Source organism: Dasypus novemcinctus, chromosome 12 (genome assembly GCF_030445035.2).
Source record: "Dasypus novemcinctus isolate mDasNov1 chromosome 12, mDasNov1.1.hap2, whole genome shotgun sequence".
Lineage (NCBI taxonomy): Eukaryota > Metazoa > Chordata > Mammalia > Cingulata > Dasypodidae > Dasypus > Dasypus novemcinctus.
In genome coordinates this window covers 100,036,227-100,055,387 of record NC_080684.1, presented here as the reverse complement: position 1 = coordinate 100,055,387, position 19,161 = coordinate 100,036,227, and the positions used below count along the sequence as shown (strand labels likewise).

The following is a 19,161-nucleotide window of genomic DNA, read 5'->3' as shown; positions in this document are numbered from 1 at the left end:
CATCATTACCTAGTACATTTGAACAAGTATCTGCTCTACACACATTAACTGTATTCCTGTATGCATTATAGAAACTTCTGGATATATACAAACATATTATTGCATTATTCTTTTTGTAAGCAGTTTTATTGAGATATATTAACATACAATCCCTCCAAAGTGTACAATCAATGGCTTTTATTACAGTCAATAGTCACAATTTTGTACATTCATCACCACAAAAAAATTTTAAAAACAATTTCATGGGAAGCAAATGTGGCTCAAGCAGTTGGGCACCTGCATACTACATGCGAGGTCCCAGGTTTGGTTCCTGGTGCCTCCTAAAGAAGACAAGCAAGACAGCAGGCTGATGCAATGGGCTGGTGCAGCAAGCTAATGCAAAAAGATGATGCAAAAAGATGGCTCAACGAGATGACACAACAAGGAAACAAAGTGAGAGATACAACAAGCAGGGAGCAGAGATGACTCAAGTGATCGGATCCCTCCCTTGCACATGGGAGGTCCAATGTTCAGTTCCTGATGCTGCCTAAAAAGAAAGACGAGCAGACGGAAGACGAGCAGACACAGAGAGCATTCAGAAAGGAGACAGCAAACACAAACAATGAAAGGGGGGAGAAATAAATAAATAAATTGTAAAAAAAAAAACCCACAATTTCATTACTCCAAAAAGAAAAACACCACACCCCTTAGCAGTCACCTCTCAATCTCTCTATCCTTTCCCAATCTAAATAACCTTTAATCTAATTCCATCTTTATAAATTGATTTATATTTACATTTTATATAAACAGAATCATACAATATGTAGTACTTTGTATCTGGTATCTTTCACTTAGCATAATGTTTTTTCCCCTTGATATTAACATCTTATAACATTCACATACATTTGTTCAGTTTCACAGAAAAAGTCTTTTTTTTTTTTAAGGCAGTATTGGGGATTGAACCCAGGACCTTGTACATATGAAGAGTGTGCTCAACCAGTGAGCTACACCCACTTCATGAAAAACAGTCCTAGAGCTTCAATATTACCAATATTCATCTCTCTCTCTCTCTCTCAATTGAACCCAGGACCCTGTACATGGGAAGAATGCACTCCCAAACACTGCCGCAATGCCAACACCTTATGTTGCTGTGACATATTTGCTACAATTGATGAAAGGATATTGTCGTAATATTACTACTACCTATAGTGCATATAGCTTATATTTGGTGTATTATTCCCACAAATGATCCTGAAATTAACACCGAGTATGAGTGTTGTATATTTGTTATAGTTTATGAGAGACCATTTTCGTATTTGTACTGTTAACCACAGTCCATCATTCACCTTACGGTTCACAGTGTTATAAAGCCCCCTGCCTTTTACAATCCATCCAACGTGTACCCTCAGTTTAATCACAGATTTGTGCTGTCATCAGCTCAGTTCATTTCAGAACATTTTCATTACTCCAAAAGGAAAAATTCCATAGAGCCTTTTACACCTCCATTATTGACCCTTAGCACTGATACCTTCTCTGCCATTGCTGTAAAAATATTACAATATTACTGTTACAGTATATAGTATATATAGCATATAGTGTATCTACATATTCTTAACACCTTGTAATAGAGGAATATTCTGTGTTTGTACTATTAATCACAATCACCATCTACCACAAAAATCACTATATTACACTCTAGTCTCTAGATTATCCTCTAGCTTTCTTTTAATTGACACTTTCCTAGACTACTCATTATACTTACTATAATGTGTTACCATCAACTCTATCCATTTCCCTACATTTACAATTACCTTACTGAACATTCTGCATACATTCAGCGTCAGCTCCCACTTCTCAACCCACATTCTATATCTTAGTAACCGATACTCAAGAGTTTAGCTCCATGCGTTTCTTCATAGTACCTTAGTTCATACTAGTGAGAACATACAATATTTGTCCTTTTGTGTCTGGCTTATTTCACTCAACATAATGTCCTCAAGGTTCATCCATGTTTACATATGCATCCCAATTTCATTTATTCTTACAGCTAAATAGTATTCCATTTTATGTATATACATTTTGTTTATCCATTCATTGGTTGATGGACACTTAAGTTATTTCCATCTTTTGACAACTGCAAATAATGCCACTATGAACATCAGTATGCAAATATATGTTCATGACCTTGTTTTCACTTCTTCTGAATATATTCCGAGTAGCAGGGTCGCTGGATCATATGGGAGTTCTAGATTTAGCTTCCTGAGGAATTGCTAAACTGCCCTCCACAGAGGCTGCACCATTTTACATTCCTTCCAACAGTGAAGGAGTGCTTTGATTTCTCCACATTCTCTTCAGCACTTGTGGTTTTCTAGTTGTTTGTTTTCTATTAATGGCCATTCTGTAAGGCAAGAAATGAAGTCACATTATAGTTTTTATCTATATTTCCCCAACAGCTAGTGAGGTTGAGCATCTTTTCGTGTGCTTTTTAGCCATTTGTATTTTTTCTTTGAAAAATGCCTGTTCAAACCTTTTGCCCATACTTTACTTGGGTTGCTTGTCTTTTTATCACTGAGTTGTACAACCTCTTTATATAACATGGAGATCAAACCTTTGTCAGAAATGCGGTTTCCAAAACTTTTCTCCCATTGAGTAGTCTGCCTTTTCACCTTCTTACCAAAGTCATTTGAAGCACAAAAGTGTTTCATTTGAAGAGGTCCCATTTATTTATTTTTTCTTTTATTGCATGTACTTTGGGTATAAGGCTAAGAAGCCACCATCCACCTCATGATCTTGAAGATGTTTCTCTAAATTTTTTTCTAGGAGTTTTATGGTTCCAGCTTTTATATTTAGGTCCTTGATCCATTTTGGGTTAATTTTTGTATAAGGTGTGAGATAGGGGTCCTGTTTCTTTTGTTTAGCAAGGATATCAGTTCTCCTAGCACTATTTATTGAATAGACTATTCTTACCCAGTTGCACAGGTCTTACAGCCTTGTCAAAAATCACTTGACTGTAGATTTAAGGGTCTATTTCCGAATTCTCAACTCGATTCCATTGGCCAATCTATCTTTAAGCCAGCACCATGCTGTTTTTATCACTGTAGCTTTAAAGTTAGGGAGTGAGAGTCCTTCAACTTCATTCTTCTTTTCAAAGACATTTGTGGCTATTCGAGGCCCCTTACTCTTCCAAATAAATCTGATAATTGGTTTATCCATTTCTGCAAAAATGACTGTCAGGATTTTTATTGAGATTGTGTTGAATCTGTAAACTAGTCTGGAGAGAATTGAGATCTTAATGATATTAATCTTCTAACCCACGGACATGGAATGCCCTTCCATTTACTCAGGTTTCTGGTTTCTTTTAGTAATGTTTTGTGTTTCTGAGTACAGGTCCTTTATGTCATTGATTAAGTTTATTCCTAAATATTTCACTCTTTCAGTTGCTATTATAAATGGAATTTTTTCTGACTTAGGAGGAAAAACCTACTTCCTAAGATTGATCATTAGTAGTGTAGAGAAATGCTACTGATTTTTGCTATGAATCCTGTATCCCGCCACTTTGCTCAACTTGTCTATTAGTTCTAATAGCTTTGTTGTGAATTTTCCAGGATTTTCTAGGTATAGTATCATATCAGTGAAAAGTTTTACTTCTTCCTTTCTTACTTGGCTGCCTTTTATTTCTTTTTCTTTTTCTTTTTTCCCCCACCTGCTCTAAGCAAGGACTTCTAGCACAATACTGAATAACAGTGGTGACAGTGGGCATCCTTGTGTTGTTCCCAGTCTCAGCGGGAAAGCTTTTTACTCTTTTACTTGAGTATAATGTTAGCCATGGGTTTTTCATACATGTACTTTTATCATGTTGAGAAAAAATCCTTCTATTCCTATCTATTGCAATGTTTTTATAAAGAAAGGATGTTTTATTTTCTCAAATGCCTTTTCTGCATCAATCAAGATCAATCATGTGATTTTTCTTCAACTTATTAATGTGATTTATTACACTAATTGTTTTTCTTGCACTGAACCACCCTTGTATACCCAAACCCATTTGATTGTGGTATATAATTCTATTAATGTGTTTTTGGATTCAATTTGCAAGTATTTTATTGAGGATTTTTGTATCTACCTTCAGAATTTTACAGAAATTGGTTGGTTGTAATTTTATTTTTACATAGTATCCTTATTTGACTTTGGTATTATGGTGATGATGGCTTCATAGACAGAGTTTGGTAGCATTCCTTCCTGTTCAAATTTTTGGAAGAGCTTAAGCAAGACTAGTATTAGATCAGGGGTTGTTAAACCTTTTTTGCCAGTCAGATGAAAACCATGGACCCCTTACTAAGCCCACACTATACTGTATATTTTTAAATAAACATATCACACCTGCACTAACATGTCCCCAGAAGAATAATGTCATTTTGAATTTCAATTCAAGTTTTTGGATTTTGTTAAGAATCCCTGTATTAGGGAAGTGGACTTGGTCCAGTGGTTAGGGCTTCCGTCTACCACATGGGAGGTCTGCGGTTCAAACTCAGGGCCTCCTTGACCCGTGTGGAGCTGGCCCACGCGCAGTACTGATGCGTGCAAGGAGAGCCGCCCACTGCAAAAGAAAGTTTAGCCTGCCCAGGAATGGCACCACACACACGGAGAGCTGACACAACAAAAAGAAATACAGATTCCCGGCGACTGAACAACAACAGAAGTGGACAAAGAAGAACACACAGCAAACAGACACAGAGAGCAGACAACTGCGGGGGGAGAGGAGAGAAATAAATAAATAAATAAATAAATAAATAAATAAATGGGGGCGGGGAAAGAATCCCTGTATTAGATCATCTTTGAAATACTGGTAGAATTGACCTGTGAAGCCATCTGGTCTTGGACTTTTCATTTTGGGGAGGTTTTTGTTGACTCTTTCAATTTTTTTACTAGTGATTGGTTTGCTGAAGTCTTTTATATTTTCCAGGGTCAGCGTAGGCTGTTCGTCTGTTTCCAGGAATTCATCCATTTTGCGACATTGTCTAATTTGTTGATGTACAGTTGTTCACAATATTCTCTTAAGATCTCTCGTATTTCTGCAGGGTCAGTGGAAATGTCCCCCGCCCCTCATTTCTGATTTTATTTATTTGCAGCTTCTCTCCTTTTTCTTTGTCAGTCTAGCTAAGAGATTGTCGATTTTGTTGATCTTCTCAAAGAACCGACTTTTGGTTTTGTTGATTCTATGGTTTTTTTGTTCTCAATTGTATTTATTTATGCTTTGATCTGTTATCTCCTTCCTTCAGCTTTATTTGGGATTAGTTTGCTGTTCTTTTTTTCTAGTTCCTCCAGATGTACAGTTAGATCTTCAATTTAGGCTCTTTCTTCCTTTCTAATGAAAGCATTTAGGGCTATAAAGTTTCCTCTCAGCACTGCCTTTACTTTATCTCATAAGGTTTTTTTGTTTTGTTTTTAGGAAGTACTGAGGATTGAACCCAGGACCTTGTACATGGGAAGCCGGCACTCAACCACTGACCTACTTCTGCTCCCCAATGAGAGTTGTTTTATTTTTTGTTTGTTTGTTTTAAGGAGGTACTGGGGAATGAACCAGGGACCTTGTACGTGGGGAGCAGGTGCTCATCCACTCGAGCTACATCCACTCCCCCACCCCATATGTTTTGATAAATTGTGTTCTCATTTTCCTTTGTCTCGAGATATTTATTCACTTCTCTTGCAATTTCTTCTTTGACCCCTAATTAAGAGCCTCCATAGATTTGGGAAATTTCCCCTTTCCCACCTATTATTGATTTTCATTATGATCAGAGAAGTTACTTTGTATAATTTCAATCTTCCTAAACTTATTGAGACCTGTTTTATGACCCAAATGTGGTCTATCCTGAAGAAATACCCTTGAGAAGAATGTATATCCTGCTGATTTGGAGTGCAAGGTTCTATGTCTGTTATGTCTAGTTCATTTATTATATTGTTCAAGTTCTCTGTTTCCTTGTTGATCATCTAATGGTTCTATTTATTGATGTGAGTGGCGTATTGAAGTCTCCAACTATTGTAGAGACATCTATTTCCCTCTTCAGTTTTGCCTGAGTTTGCCTCATGTATTTTGGGGCACCCTGGTTTGGTCCCTAGGTATTTATGATTGTTACTTCTTCCTGATTGATTGCCCCTTTTATTAATACATAATGGCCTTCTGCATCTCTTATAAACTTTTTGCATTTAAAATCTGTTTTGTCTGATATTACCATAACTACCCCTGCTCTTTTTTGGTTACTGTTTGTATGAAAGATCTTTTTCTAACCTTTCATTTTCAGCATATTTGTGTCCTTGGGTCTAAGGTGAGTCTCTTGTAGACAACATATGGATGGTTAATATTTTTTAATCCATTCTAACAGTACATATATATTTTTTCTTTTCTCCTCATACATATGGTTCGTTTCTCAATACAAATACTTTAAAGGAAAAAAAAGCACTTTGCTGTTCCATATGGTTTATTGGTCAATAAACGAAGGAAGGTAACTGACAGAGAGCTACATCTACAAACAAGATTTTCTAACAGTCCTACAAAATCTCTCTCAAAAAGTATGATCTTAAAAATCAAACAGATATACTCATGGATATATAAGGCACTATTTCCAACTTACAAAATCACAGTCCATTCCTTACAGAACCTAATAACATGGAAGACAGACAACAGTAAAATAAATAGATAATACCATAATGAAACCCAAATAAAACAAAGGCTTTCCCAAAAGCTCTCCCATCCTCCTCACAGCCTTAGCCTAGTATTAGGAATACTAGAGGAGATGAGAACATATTGCAGAGGCTGAGCTTCAAAAAAGGACAGAAAAATTGAGAGGTTTAGTTATTTCTATTAAAAAGAGAAGTTGGGGGAAGGGTTAAGTGAGAGTAACAAAAGACACATACTATGCATACTGTGAAATTCAAACCAGGTTTTGACTTTTAGACTGCTTTTGAGAGTTTTCTGGTTCTGTAACCTACAGGGCTTTGCCAATGGAGAGGGAAGGATTCTCCTTTCCTAAGTGTGTACAACATTCTAAAACCTTTAGAAGGAAAAAAAGGGAGTGGGGGGGAGGTGCTCATGTTTCAGAGGGACCATGATAAGAGGTGAAAATGATCTATATTTTGATCTGGGTGGTGGTTTCAAGAGCATACACATATGTGAAAAAAATCATTGAGCTTTGCATTTTGTACACTTAATGGTACAAATTTTATCACTTAATTAGAAATAAAAAAGGTGAAAATTTATTTAAAATTAAGTTCCTTGGCACTTCAGGCCTAAACCACTTTCTCAAAGACAAGAATGACTATTCTTCCACTTATATGAATTATGAAATTTCCTCGATTCTTAGTCTTTAAAAATCCTCCCCATTTTAAAAGCTCTAAATTGTAAACCTCAGCCTCTGCTTACTAGTTACAAAAATGAGTTTACCAGGAGTGGGGAGTGGGGGTATACGGGATCCTCTTATATTTTTTAATGTAACATTTTGTATGATCTATGTATCTTTTAAAAATATATTTTTAATATATTTTTTTAAAAAGAGTTTATCGGAGTGGATGTGGCTCAAGCATTTGAGTGCCCACCTCCCAAATGGGAGGTACTAGCTTCAGTTCCCGGTGCCTACAGAAAAAACAAAAAGCAAAACAACAAGTAAAACAAACGAAATACCAACTCAGGGACATCGATGTGACTCAGGGGTTGAGTGCTACTTCCCACACAGAAGGTCCCAGATTCAATCCCAGTCTTTCTAAAAAAAAAAAACCCCAAAGTGCAGAAGAGGTATAACTCAGTGGTTGAGTGCCTGCTTTGCACATAGGACACCCCAGGTTTAATCCCCAGTACCCTTTGGGGTTGGGGAAATGATTTTTTAAAAATCAATTTCTAATTAACCACAATTAAAGGTAGAAAGTAATAACAGAAAAGTCCACAGTGTCAACAGCCTCCTCTAAGTGGCTTCAACATTGTAACTCCAGCCCCCTGCTCTGCCTAATAGTCTTCTTCAATTGGATGGCCCAATAGGTCCAGTATGAAACATCATTGTGGTCCCCAAATTTCATCTCCTTTTAAATATTTCCTGTCTCTGTGAATGGTGCCACATTCATAACAGGAAAGCTATAATCAAGGGAGAGCTCTGTCTCCTTAACTCCATAGCCAACCAATCACCAAGTATTGTAGATTCTACCTCTCAAATAGCTCTCATATCCATCACTCTTCCTTTCTTTCTTTTTTTTTTAAGATTTATTTATTTTATTTTATTTCTTTCTCCCCTCCGTTGTCTGCTCTCTGTGTCCATTTGCTGTGTATTCTTCTGTGTCTGCTTGTATTCTCATTAGGCAGCTCTGGGAACTGATCTTGGGACATTCCGGAGTGGAAGAGAAGCAAGCATTCTCTTGTGCCACCTCAGCTCCTTGTTCTGCTGCATCTCTCATTATCTCTTCTCTGTGTCTCTTTTTGTTGTGCCATCTTGCTGTGCCAGCTCTCCAAGTGGGCCAGCACTCCTGCATGGGGCAGCACTCCTGCATGGGGCAGTACTCTGCACAGGCCAACACTCTGCATGGGCCAGCTCATCACAAAGGCCAGCATGCCTTCACCAGGAAGCCCTGGGCATGGAACCCTGGACCTCCCATATGGTAGTCAGGAGCCCAACTGCTTGAGACACATCTGATTCACTCCATCACTCTCTCTTATACCCTTTACTGTCAGTTAAAGCCAACTTCCCTAACCTTCCCTATTACAAAACACTTCTCTCTGGTCTTTGTGCTCCTGGGTCCCACCCCATTTCAATCCATCCTCCAAATCATTTAAGTGAGCTTTGTAAAATGCAAACGTGACTGGAACATATCTCTGATCAAAATTCTTTAGTGACCCTCTATTGCCTATCTAGAGGTTGTAAAAGCTCAGTCGGTTTGCCTCTGTGATCATTTTCAGATTTATCTGCTCCTGTCTTACCCATCCTGAACCCCTGGCCTTGGTCTTTTACTCTCTGCCCTAGACCCACATACACTTCAAATTCCCATTCATTCCTTTAAGAGCTAATTCGGATGCTTTTCCCCAGAAGGCACTATCTCTTTCACTAGGGTTCAGACCTTTCCCCACTCTCCACCAACTCAGAAGGCAATAAAAATGATCAGAAAGAACACTGCTCCTCAATACCACTTCCTTTTTTTTTTCAAGTCCATTTCCAGTCTCTTCCCATTCTTATTTCTCTTTTCAACATATTTCTTCAACACTTTTTGACTTAATTTGATGATCTGACCATCCCTGCCCCTTGATCTCATTTTCAGGAGTTTCATTGTTTATATTTATAAAACTCACACCACCATATCCTCATCTTTATTCTGTTACACTCATTCATTCAACAAATTTATTGAACACATAATACATTAGGCACTATGTTGAGATAATGGTTAAGAATCCAGTCTCATCCCTCAAACAGCAGGTTAGTAGGAAAGACAAAATAAAAATGAACCAGTTACAGTAATATAGTGTGAGAATGCAAGGAAAGTACAAAGGAAAAGCACTTTGGACAGTCTAAACTGAATACTCTCCAGACCTAAGGCAACCTAAGTCCCTCCTTCCTGAGCTAGGAAATTTCAGACAGGGTCCAGCTCCGTGCCAGTCAGTACGGCTCCACACCAAGGTCCATGAATTCTAAAATCCGACTCTGACCACAGCCACCTCTTCACTCCCTCCTTCTATCTGAAGTTGTAACAAGTCCTTATTATAACTTCCAATTCTACAGTTCTCTTTCCTCAGAGTCCATTCGGATCTTCACCTGTCTGGGCTCCATGGACAGGGCAGTTCAGTAATTCTCTCCTCAATATCCTAGATTTGCTCACCACTCCACCTGCTCTTAGGACATTCCTGCTTTGTCAATCACTTACCTTTCTCCCTTTTGCTCCTGGCCTACAGAGCACAGATGGAGAAAGCTACAAATCCGATTCCTTTATAAATGTATGCCAATTAATTTCCACTCAGTCAGTGCTCACCTTTCAGCACCTCTTCTTTACCCTGTCTTTATGGTGAATGTCTATTCATTCTTCGAAGACTGGTTCAAAAGTTAATTTTTTCTAGGAAGCATTTTCTGACCTCTTCCAGTTCCTCCTATGACCTTCCCAGGTGGTCTGTAACAATACAAAGCATACAGCTAGGACCTTTTGGTCACCCTTTCCCCCCCTAGTGGTAAGCCTTGGTGGGAAACAACGTTCTCTTTGTGTATCCGAGAATCTGACCCAGTCCTCCTTTGTTAGTCATTCATTCATTCAACACATTTCTGAAGGCCTTCTATATGGAAGGCACTCAGCTGAGCTGAATGACTGAATGAATGTCTGATCTACTGTACCATGCTCCTAACTCATTTATTCTTACCTTTTTAAATCTCCTCCAAGACTCTAAACCCATCCACTGGCATCCTCTCCAGTCCTTACTTTCTGAAAATGACAATGCCTAAGGTTATCTGAAAGCCTATTTCATATAGGGCTCTTAATTTTTTCTTCTCATGATTCTATTATTAACCTGCATCTTCATCTCATTTTTTTTCTTTTCTGCTCTTCTGAAAGACTAACTTCATTAGTTGTATTCTTTTTTTAAAAAGATTTATTTTTATTTATTCCCCACCCCTGCACCCTCACCCCAGTTCTCCCTGTTGTCTGTTCTCTGTGTCTATTCGCTGTGTGTTCTTCTGTGTCTGCTTATATTCTCATTAGGCAGCTCTGGGAATCCAACCTGGGACCTTCTGGATTACTCTCTTGCACCACCGCATCTCCTTGTTCTGCTATGTGTTCTTATTTCCTCTCCGTGTTTCCTGTTGAGTCATCTTGCTGTGCCAGCTCTGCGTCAGCTGGCACTCCTGTGTGGGGCGGACTTCCTGTGCGGGGGCAACATTCCCATGCAGGGTAGCACTCCTGCGCCGCTGCGCGGGACCTCACTTATGCACAGGGCAACACTCCACGTGGGCCAGCTTGCCCTCACCAGGAGGTCCTGGGCATTGAGCCCTGGACCTCCTACATGGTAGATGAGAACCCAATTGGTTGAGCCACATCTGCTTTCCATTAGTTGTATTCTAACTCTTTACCTATGCTACACTGCTTCCTCTGGACTCATACTATATAAGTAACCTTTTTTTCTCTTGTACTTATTCTTGCTCTCCTTCCAGTAAATTCATCTCCTCAACTTACAAATAAATATTTTGTAATCTCTCCTATTCTGAAAAATTACTTTTGGCCTTGTGATACTTGCCAACTAGCCTCTTGATTTTACCTCTCCCTTTAATATCTAAATTTTTAAAACAATACATTACATGATTTTTAAAGTCAAGTAATATCATAAGACTTATAAACAAAAAAAAACCCACAATACTTTCCACTGCTGCCTCTACTCACACAGACCTAAACACAAATACTTCCCTCCTTTCCAATCCTCCTAATCAATATGTCATCATTTTTGTTCAAATAAATATTCAGTGTTTAACAATACTATTAATAAGAAAATAATATATACGGCTAAATAATATGAAATTCTATAACTAAATTTCCTTTCTTGTATAATTTTTTTCTTTCTTAGAACAATTATTAATTCCTCCTTTCTTTCAATTTTTTTTGGCTTAGTAGTTATGTATTTTTCTGTTCCTTTTTTCCTTTTTTAAGATTTTATTTTTTTAGAGTGGTTTAATGTATACAGAAAAACTGCACAAAATACAGTGAGCTCCCATATACCACCTCTCCCTCTGCCCACCTCCACAACTGCAATTTCCTCTCTTATTAACATCTTGCATGAGTGTGGTGTATTTATTTCAACTCATAAATCAATATTGATATAGTATTATTAAAGTTGATATTTTACATTAGATTTCACTCTTTACATAGTACAGTTCTATGAGTTTTGACATCTATGGATTTTGACAAATGCATAATGTCAGGTATCTACCATTAAAGTATCATATATAATAGTTATATTGCCCTAAAATGTCCTATACTCTACTTGTTATAATACCTTCCTCCTTCCCCAAACCTGGGAATCATCTTACTATGTATTTTTCACTAATTCATACTCAAATTCTTCAAGAGGGTTGTAAATCTCCTCTCAATAAGTTCAAAGAATTCAATTTTTTTTGAAGATTTATTTTATTTATTTCTCTCCCTTTCCCCCACCCCTTCGCCCCCGGTGTATTCTCTGTGTTCATTCGCTGTGTTCTTCTGCGTCTGCTTGCATTATCAGATGGCACTGGGAAACTGCATCTCTTTTTTGTTGCAGCATCTTGCTGCCTCACTGTGTGCAGCGCCACTCCTGGGTGGGCTGCACTTTTTTCACGCAGGGTGGCATACCTTGCACATGGGGCACCCCTACACGGGGGCGCCCCTGTGTGATATGGCACTCCTTGTGCACAGCAGCAGTACACGCAGGCCAGCTCACCACATGGGTCAGGATGTCCTGGGGATCAAACCCTGGACCCTCCATATGGTAGATGCTCTATCATTGAGCCAGGTCCACTTCTCCAAACACTTCAGTTTCATTCTTGTCTTGGAGACTTTAACCACGGGTTTTCTCCTGATCCAGTCTGGAGCATTTCCTCTCTAAGCCTGCTAAATAACCAACATCTTGCTAGGGTACTTTTTTCCCTGTCGTCTCTCAAATCTCCTTTTCTCTCCTACTTTGGAGCACCTCTTTCTTGAATCCTACATCATATTCTTTTATGCTTCCCTCCTTGGTTTAGGGGGAGTGTATTTTCCAGTGCCTTCCCGAAAAAAGGCATATGGGAGGTGAATTTATGGAGACCTTGCATGACTGAAATTCTTTATTTTACACTCCTCACATAACTGAGTATAGAATTTTGAGTTAGTAAACATTATTCCCTCCAAATTTTGAAGGCCATGTTCTACTATCTTCCAGCTCCCAGAATTGCTATATATAAGTCTGATGCCATTCTACGTTCTAGAACTTTCAGTACAATGCTGAGGAACAGTGGTGACAATGGCCTCTGTTTCTTGTTCCTGATCTTACGAGGAAAAGCTTTCAGATTTTGACCATTAAGCATACGTTAGCTGTATTTCATCTATGCCCTTTATTATGCTGAAAATTTTTCAGTTTCCTTCTATTTCTACTTTTCTAAGTATTTTTTTTAAACTCAAGAAGTGGTGCTGGATTTGTCAAATACCTTTTTCTGAGTCAAGTGAGATGATCATGTGGTTTTTTTCCTTCATTCTGTTAATGTGGTGTATTAATTGATTTTATGTGGAACCATCCTTGCATCATCTAGGAGTGGGCATCATCATCCCAGAATCCTTGGTATTGGCAAATGAACTATGAACTAGAATAGATTTACTGATATTCTTCAATAGACTTATTGTGATTCTAGCAATGGAAGAACTGATGTGCAGGCAGTGGCCACTGAGGTCGGGGAGAGGGGAAACAGGTGTAATACAGGGGCATTTTCAGGACCTGGGAATTGTCCTGAATGACACTGCAATGAAAGACACTTGCCATAACTTACAGAATTGTAAGGGAGAGACTGTAGACTATAATGTAAACTAAAATCCATGCTTAGTGGCAATGCTCCAAAATGTGTTCATCAATTGTTGTTGTTTTTTTTTTAAAGATTTATTTATTTAATTACCCCCTCCCCCGGTTGTCTGTTCTCTGTCTGTTTGCTGCGTCTTGTTTCTCTGTCCGCTTCTGTTGTCGTCAGCTGCACGGGAAGTGTGGGCAGCACCATTCCTGGGCAGGCTGCACTTTCTTTCGCGCTGGGTGGCTCTCCCTACGGGCGCACTCCTTGCGTGGGGCTCCCCTACGCGGGGGACACCCCTGCGTGGTACGGCACTCCTTGCGCGCATCAGCACTGCGCATGGGCCAGCTCGTCACACGGGTCAGAAGGCCCTGGGTTTGAACCCTGGACCTCCCATGTGGTAGGTGGAAGCCCTATCCATTGGGCCAAATCCGCTTCCCTGCTATGTCTCTTATTCTCTCTCCTCTGTGTCTCTTTTTGTTGTGTCATCTTGCTGCTCCAGCTCTCCGCATTGGCTGGCACTCCTGCATGGGGCGGCATTCCTACGCAGGGCAGCACTCCCACACCGGGCAGCAGTCCCATGTGGGCCAGGACTCTATGTGGGCCAGCTCACCACACAGGCCAGCTTGCTTTCACCAGGAGGCCCTGGGTTTCGAACCCTGGACTGCTTGAGCCACATCCATTTCCCAGTCTTACATTTCTTTATTGTTCTTCTGACTAAATGTTGTATCCATTATTGAGCGCAGTATATTAAAGTCTCTTAATATTAATATAGAAGCACCAATTTCTCCCTCTAAATATGTCAGTATTCACTTCATATTATTTTGGTTCTCTGCTGTTAGGTGCATATATACTTAAAATTGTTACATCTTCTTGTTGAACCAATCCCTTTGTGAGTATATAATAAGTGTCTTTGTTCCTTGTAACTGTTTTTGACTGAAAGTCTATTTTACCTGATATTAGTGCACCAGATTTCTCTTGGTTACTACCTGCATGGTATATATATTTTTCCATCCTTTCATCTTCAAGCTACTTACGTCTTTTAATTTAAAGTGAATCTCTTGCAGACAGCATATAGTTGGGTCATGCTTTTTGATCCATTCTGCCAATTTCTGCCTTTTGGCTGAGAGTTTAATCCATTTATTTATTTATTTTTGAGGTCCTGGGGCCAGGGATTGAACCCAGGGATCTCCTAAGTGGGAAGCTGTCACTCAAAATCACTGAGCCACATCAACTCACATGAGTTGGTTTTTTCATTTGTTTGCTTGCTGTTTTTTTGTTTTGCTTTGTTTTGCTTTTGGGTACAGGGAACCAAACCCAGGACCTCCCATGTGGGAAGCAGGTGCTCAACTGCTTGAGCCACATCCGTTTCCCAATCCATTTACATTTAAAGTCACTATTCAAAATGCAGTATATTCTTCTGCCATTTTGCTATTTAGTCTTTATAAATCTTATACCTTTTTCATCCCTAAAAATCTTCTGTTAATGCCTGTTTTTATATTTATCTTATTTTTTTGTGTTGTACCATATTGAGTGCCTTCTCATTTATATCTGGATATATTTTTCATATATTTTCGTTATGGTTACTGTGGAGTTAAAATATAGCATCCTAAAGATATACAATCATATTTGGTTTGATATCAATTAGACTTCAATAGTATACACATATACTTTTTCTGTATCCCTCTGTTCCCCCATCTTTTTCTATATTTACTTGTATGTTGTATGCACCAAACCATAGATTTATCTTTTTAAGCATTTGTATTTTAGTACCTGTAGGAAGTAAGTAGAGTTATATACCAAAAAATACAATACAATAGTATTGGTATTTATAATTACCTTTACCAGTGGTCTTTATGCCACTTTGAACTGCTGTCTAGTATCCTTTCCTTTCAATCTGAAGAACAAACATTGCTTTTGGGGCAGGTCTACTGGTAATGAATTCCCTCAGCATTTCTCTGGAAATGTCTTCATCTCTCACTCATTTTTTTAAAAATTTGGTAAGTTGTGAGTTTACAAAACAACCATGCATACCATACAGGTTTCCCATATATTGCCCTACCGTCAACACCTTACATTGTTATAACACCTTTGTTACAACAGATGAAAAAGTATCATCATAGTATTACCGCTATCTATAGTCCATAGCTTCTCTCGTTTTTGAAAGAAAGTCTTGCTTGATATAAAATTCTTGGTTGGCAGATGCTTTCAGCACTTTAAATAGTTCAACTCACTGCCTTTTTGCCTCGATGGTTCCTATTGAGAAATTGGAACTCAATCTCATTGCTACTTCCTTGTACATAACATGTTGCTTTTCTCTTTAAGTTTTCAGAACACTCTCCTTGTCCTTTGCAATCAACAGTTTGATTAACATGTGATGGGACATATTTTTCTTCAAATTCAACCTGTTTGTTTTCTCAGGGCTTCTTGGATGTACACATTCATGCCATAGGCTAAATCTGGGAAGTTTTCTGTCATTATTTCTTTGAATATTCTTTCTGCCCCTTTCTCTCTTCTCCTTCTGGGACTCCCATAATGCCTATATTGATAATTTCATGGTATTCCACAGTTCTCTCAGGTTATTTTTGCTTTTTATAATTCTTTTTAATTTCTGCTCCTCAGCCTGACTCATTTCAATTGTCTTATCATCCAGTTCACTTATTCTTTCTTCTGCCAGCTCCAATCTGGTCTTGAAACCCTCTTGGGAATTTTTCATTTCAATTATTGTGGTCTTCAACCCCAGTTGTTCTATCTGGTTCCTCTTTCAAATTCCTATTTCTTTATTGAGATTCTAGGACTGTTCATTGTTTTTCCTACTATCCTTTAGTTCTTCCTCTGTATTTTCCTTCATTTCCTTGAGCATACTGAAGATAATTTTTTTAAGGAAGTGCCAGAGATTGAACCCAGAACCTTGTACATGGGAAGCAGGTGCTCAACCACTGAGTTACATCCGCTCCCCAATGAGAGTGAGAGTTGGTTTTTTCATTTGTTTGTTTTTAGGAGGTAGTAAGGATCAAACCCAGGACCTCATACATGGGAAGCAGGTGCTCAACCACTTAAGCTACATCCACTACCCCTGAAGAGAATTTTTTAAAAGTCTTTTTCCAGGGAAGTGGTCTTGGCCCAGTGGTTAGGGCATCCGTCTACCACAAGGGAGGTCCGCGGTTCAAACTCCAGGCCTCCTTGACCTGTGTGGAGCTGGCCCTTGCGCAGTGCTGATGCGCACAAGGAGTGCCGTGCCACACGGGGGTGTCCCCCGCGTAGGGGAGCCCCACGCGCAAGGAGCGCGCCCCGTAAGGAGAGCCACCCAGTGCGAAAGAAAGTGCAGCCTGCCCAAGAATGGCGCCGCCCACATGGAGTGCTGACACAACAAGATGATGCAACAAAAAGAAACACAGATTCCCGTGCCGCTGACAACAACAGAAGCGGACAAAAGATGATGCAGCAAATAGACACAGAGAACAGACAACCGGGGCAGGGAAGGGGAAGGGGAGATAAATAAATCAATCTTTTAAAAAAAAAAATTTTTTTTAAAAGTCTTATTCCAATATGTTCTGAATCACTTCCTCTTTGTTAGTGTTCTCTGGATTTTTATCTTTTTCCTATTGAAGAGACATCATTTCTTATTTCTTTGTTTGACTTGTAATCTTTTACTGTGCAGTGTTTACTTTAATATTCTGAAGGATTATTTCTGGGATTTATTCCTTTAGATGTCTGTTCCCTCAGTCTGTAACCAGCTGGTGATATGACAGAGATTTTCTTGAATGTCAGCCCTCCTATTAGGAAGGTGAATATAAAGTACAGGGTCCTCACTGTTTTTTGGGGGTCTGAGTCTTGTTCTAGGCTTGTACTTGCTAGTTGCTTAGGTGTTCCCCTATTTATAGGAGTTTGAATGGCCCCCTTTATTTCCCAGGAGACAGACTTTCTCCCTCTCCTGGGTGTTTCCACTATCAAATTTAAAGCAGGAAGGCTTTGCCTGAGGCCATCTGCCCCAACTGTTTCTTATACTGATTTTGTTGTCTTAAGTAGATTTTGCCTGGAAGGGAAATTCTGTGAAGGGGAACACATTGGAAAGAACTTTCCCAAGGCAGTCTTTCCCAGTCAGAACAATACCAGGGACCCACAAAGGGAGCTCAGGCCAGCTCCAAGCTGTAATGAAGAGGGGATGAGGGAGGAGCCAGGAAGGGCATCAGGAGTTTCCTCTATAGCTCCCCAAAGCTGTGCTTTCTTGTGGCTCAATGCAGCCCTTCAATTGTCTTCTTCACCTCTGAGAAAGTGTAGTGTCTATATCTCCTTCACTGCCTTTGTCTGGGGTGGGATGGAACAATGGCTGCCTTCAGAGCCAGGCCCTCAGCAATCTAAAATTACTAATCAAAATCTGTATTCAGTGATCAGCCCATGACCACCATGGATCCTGAGGAAGTGGATTTTATGTCCTTTCTGGCACAAGCAAGCTACACCAGGGGCTGGAGCCCACTGCAGCCTGCTGCAAAAGTTGGGGATGGGCACCTGCAAGTGCCACATGGAGAAAGCAATTTATTATTTAACATAATTTACCAGCCTATTCCTCCTGCTCTTCCCTGGATGCTAAACAGTGTTCTATTAGACTCCAGAGTTGTGAAATAGTTGATTCAGACAGTTACTGCCTGTTTAATAGTTGTTCTGGTAGAGAGACTGACTCCTAGAGTATCCTACTCCACAATCTTCCTGCTTCTTTTAAGTTTTGATCATTTTGATGTGGCCTGTTTCTTCTCTCTGGAAACTTTTAGTATCTTCTATTTTTTTCAGTTTTCTAAAATTGCAAATCACTAAATATGGTTCTTTTTCTCATATATTGAACTAGGTACTTGCAATGTAGAAACTCATGTTTTTCGTATTTATTTGGTAAAATTTCCTCCCCTTCAATTTCTGTTCTCTCCTTCTGGAACTACTATTATTTTGTGTCGAATTTCTAGGCTTGATACATCAAATTGTCTCTCCATTTTTAACTCTGACTTACCTTTGTAAGGAAGATTCTCTCAACTTTATCTTCCAACATGTCTAATAAATGTTTTATTTCTACTATTATAACTTAATTTTAAGACCTATTTTTGTTCTCTGAATATCCTTATTCTATAGTCTCCTGTTTTCCTCCCATGATTATAGTATCATCTCTTATCTCTGAGGATATATTAGAGTGTTTTGGTTTACTTGATTTTTTTTAGTTTTCTTTTGCTCCCTGAATTGTCTCCAATTCCTCAAGTTCCTCTTTTATCTATGGTTTGGTCAATATCTTTCATTCACAATGTCTGGTAACATCTGGTCATCCCTGGCTATCCACTGATATTTAAGAATGAAGCCCTTTATGTATGGGGAGAAGTAGAGGTGGGAGTTGGGGGAAGCACTCATCCAGTGATTAGCTTCATGTAGGGTAATAAGGACGGGACCTGGCCATGCATTGGTAGAACCCCCAGTGTCTGCATCTATATATTGTTTTCCTTCCTTGACTATTCAATTGCCCCAGAGAGGTACCCTTCAATCCTAAGCCTGATCTCCAGTGCTCTGAGCCTGAATTTGGGAAGAGAGCTGGCATACTTCCCTCATCCACATGTAGAATTTTATTAAATCTTCTGTTATTTTAATTAGGTACCTCCCCCCACTCTCAACTTTGCCTGAGTTTCAGTCTCTCTGGTTTTCT

General features: G+C 39.1%; 1 protein-coding gene across 12 annotated transcripts in view; it reads right to left on the bottom strand.

Annotated features, from left to right (window-relative positions):
- TNRC6B (trinucleotide repeat containing adaptor 6B) overlaps positions 1–19,161 on the bottom strand; it is a 283,298-nt gene that overhangs the window by 155,968 nt on the left and 108,169 nt on the right. For 3 of the 12 annotated variants that reach the window (XM_071218708.1, XM_071218714.1, XM_071218712.1), the window contains exon 4: positions 9,973–10,107. The exons of the other annotated variants lie outside the window; for them this stretch is intronic. The gene's annotated coding sequence lies outside the window, so the exon portion shown is untranslated. The remainder of the gene's footprint in view (positions 1–9,972; positions 10,108–19,161) is intronic. 12 annotated transcript variants of the gene reach the window in all.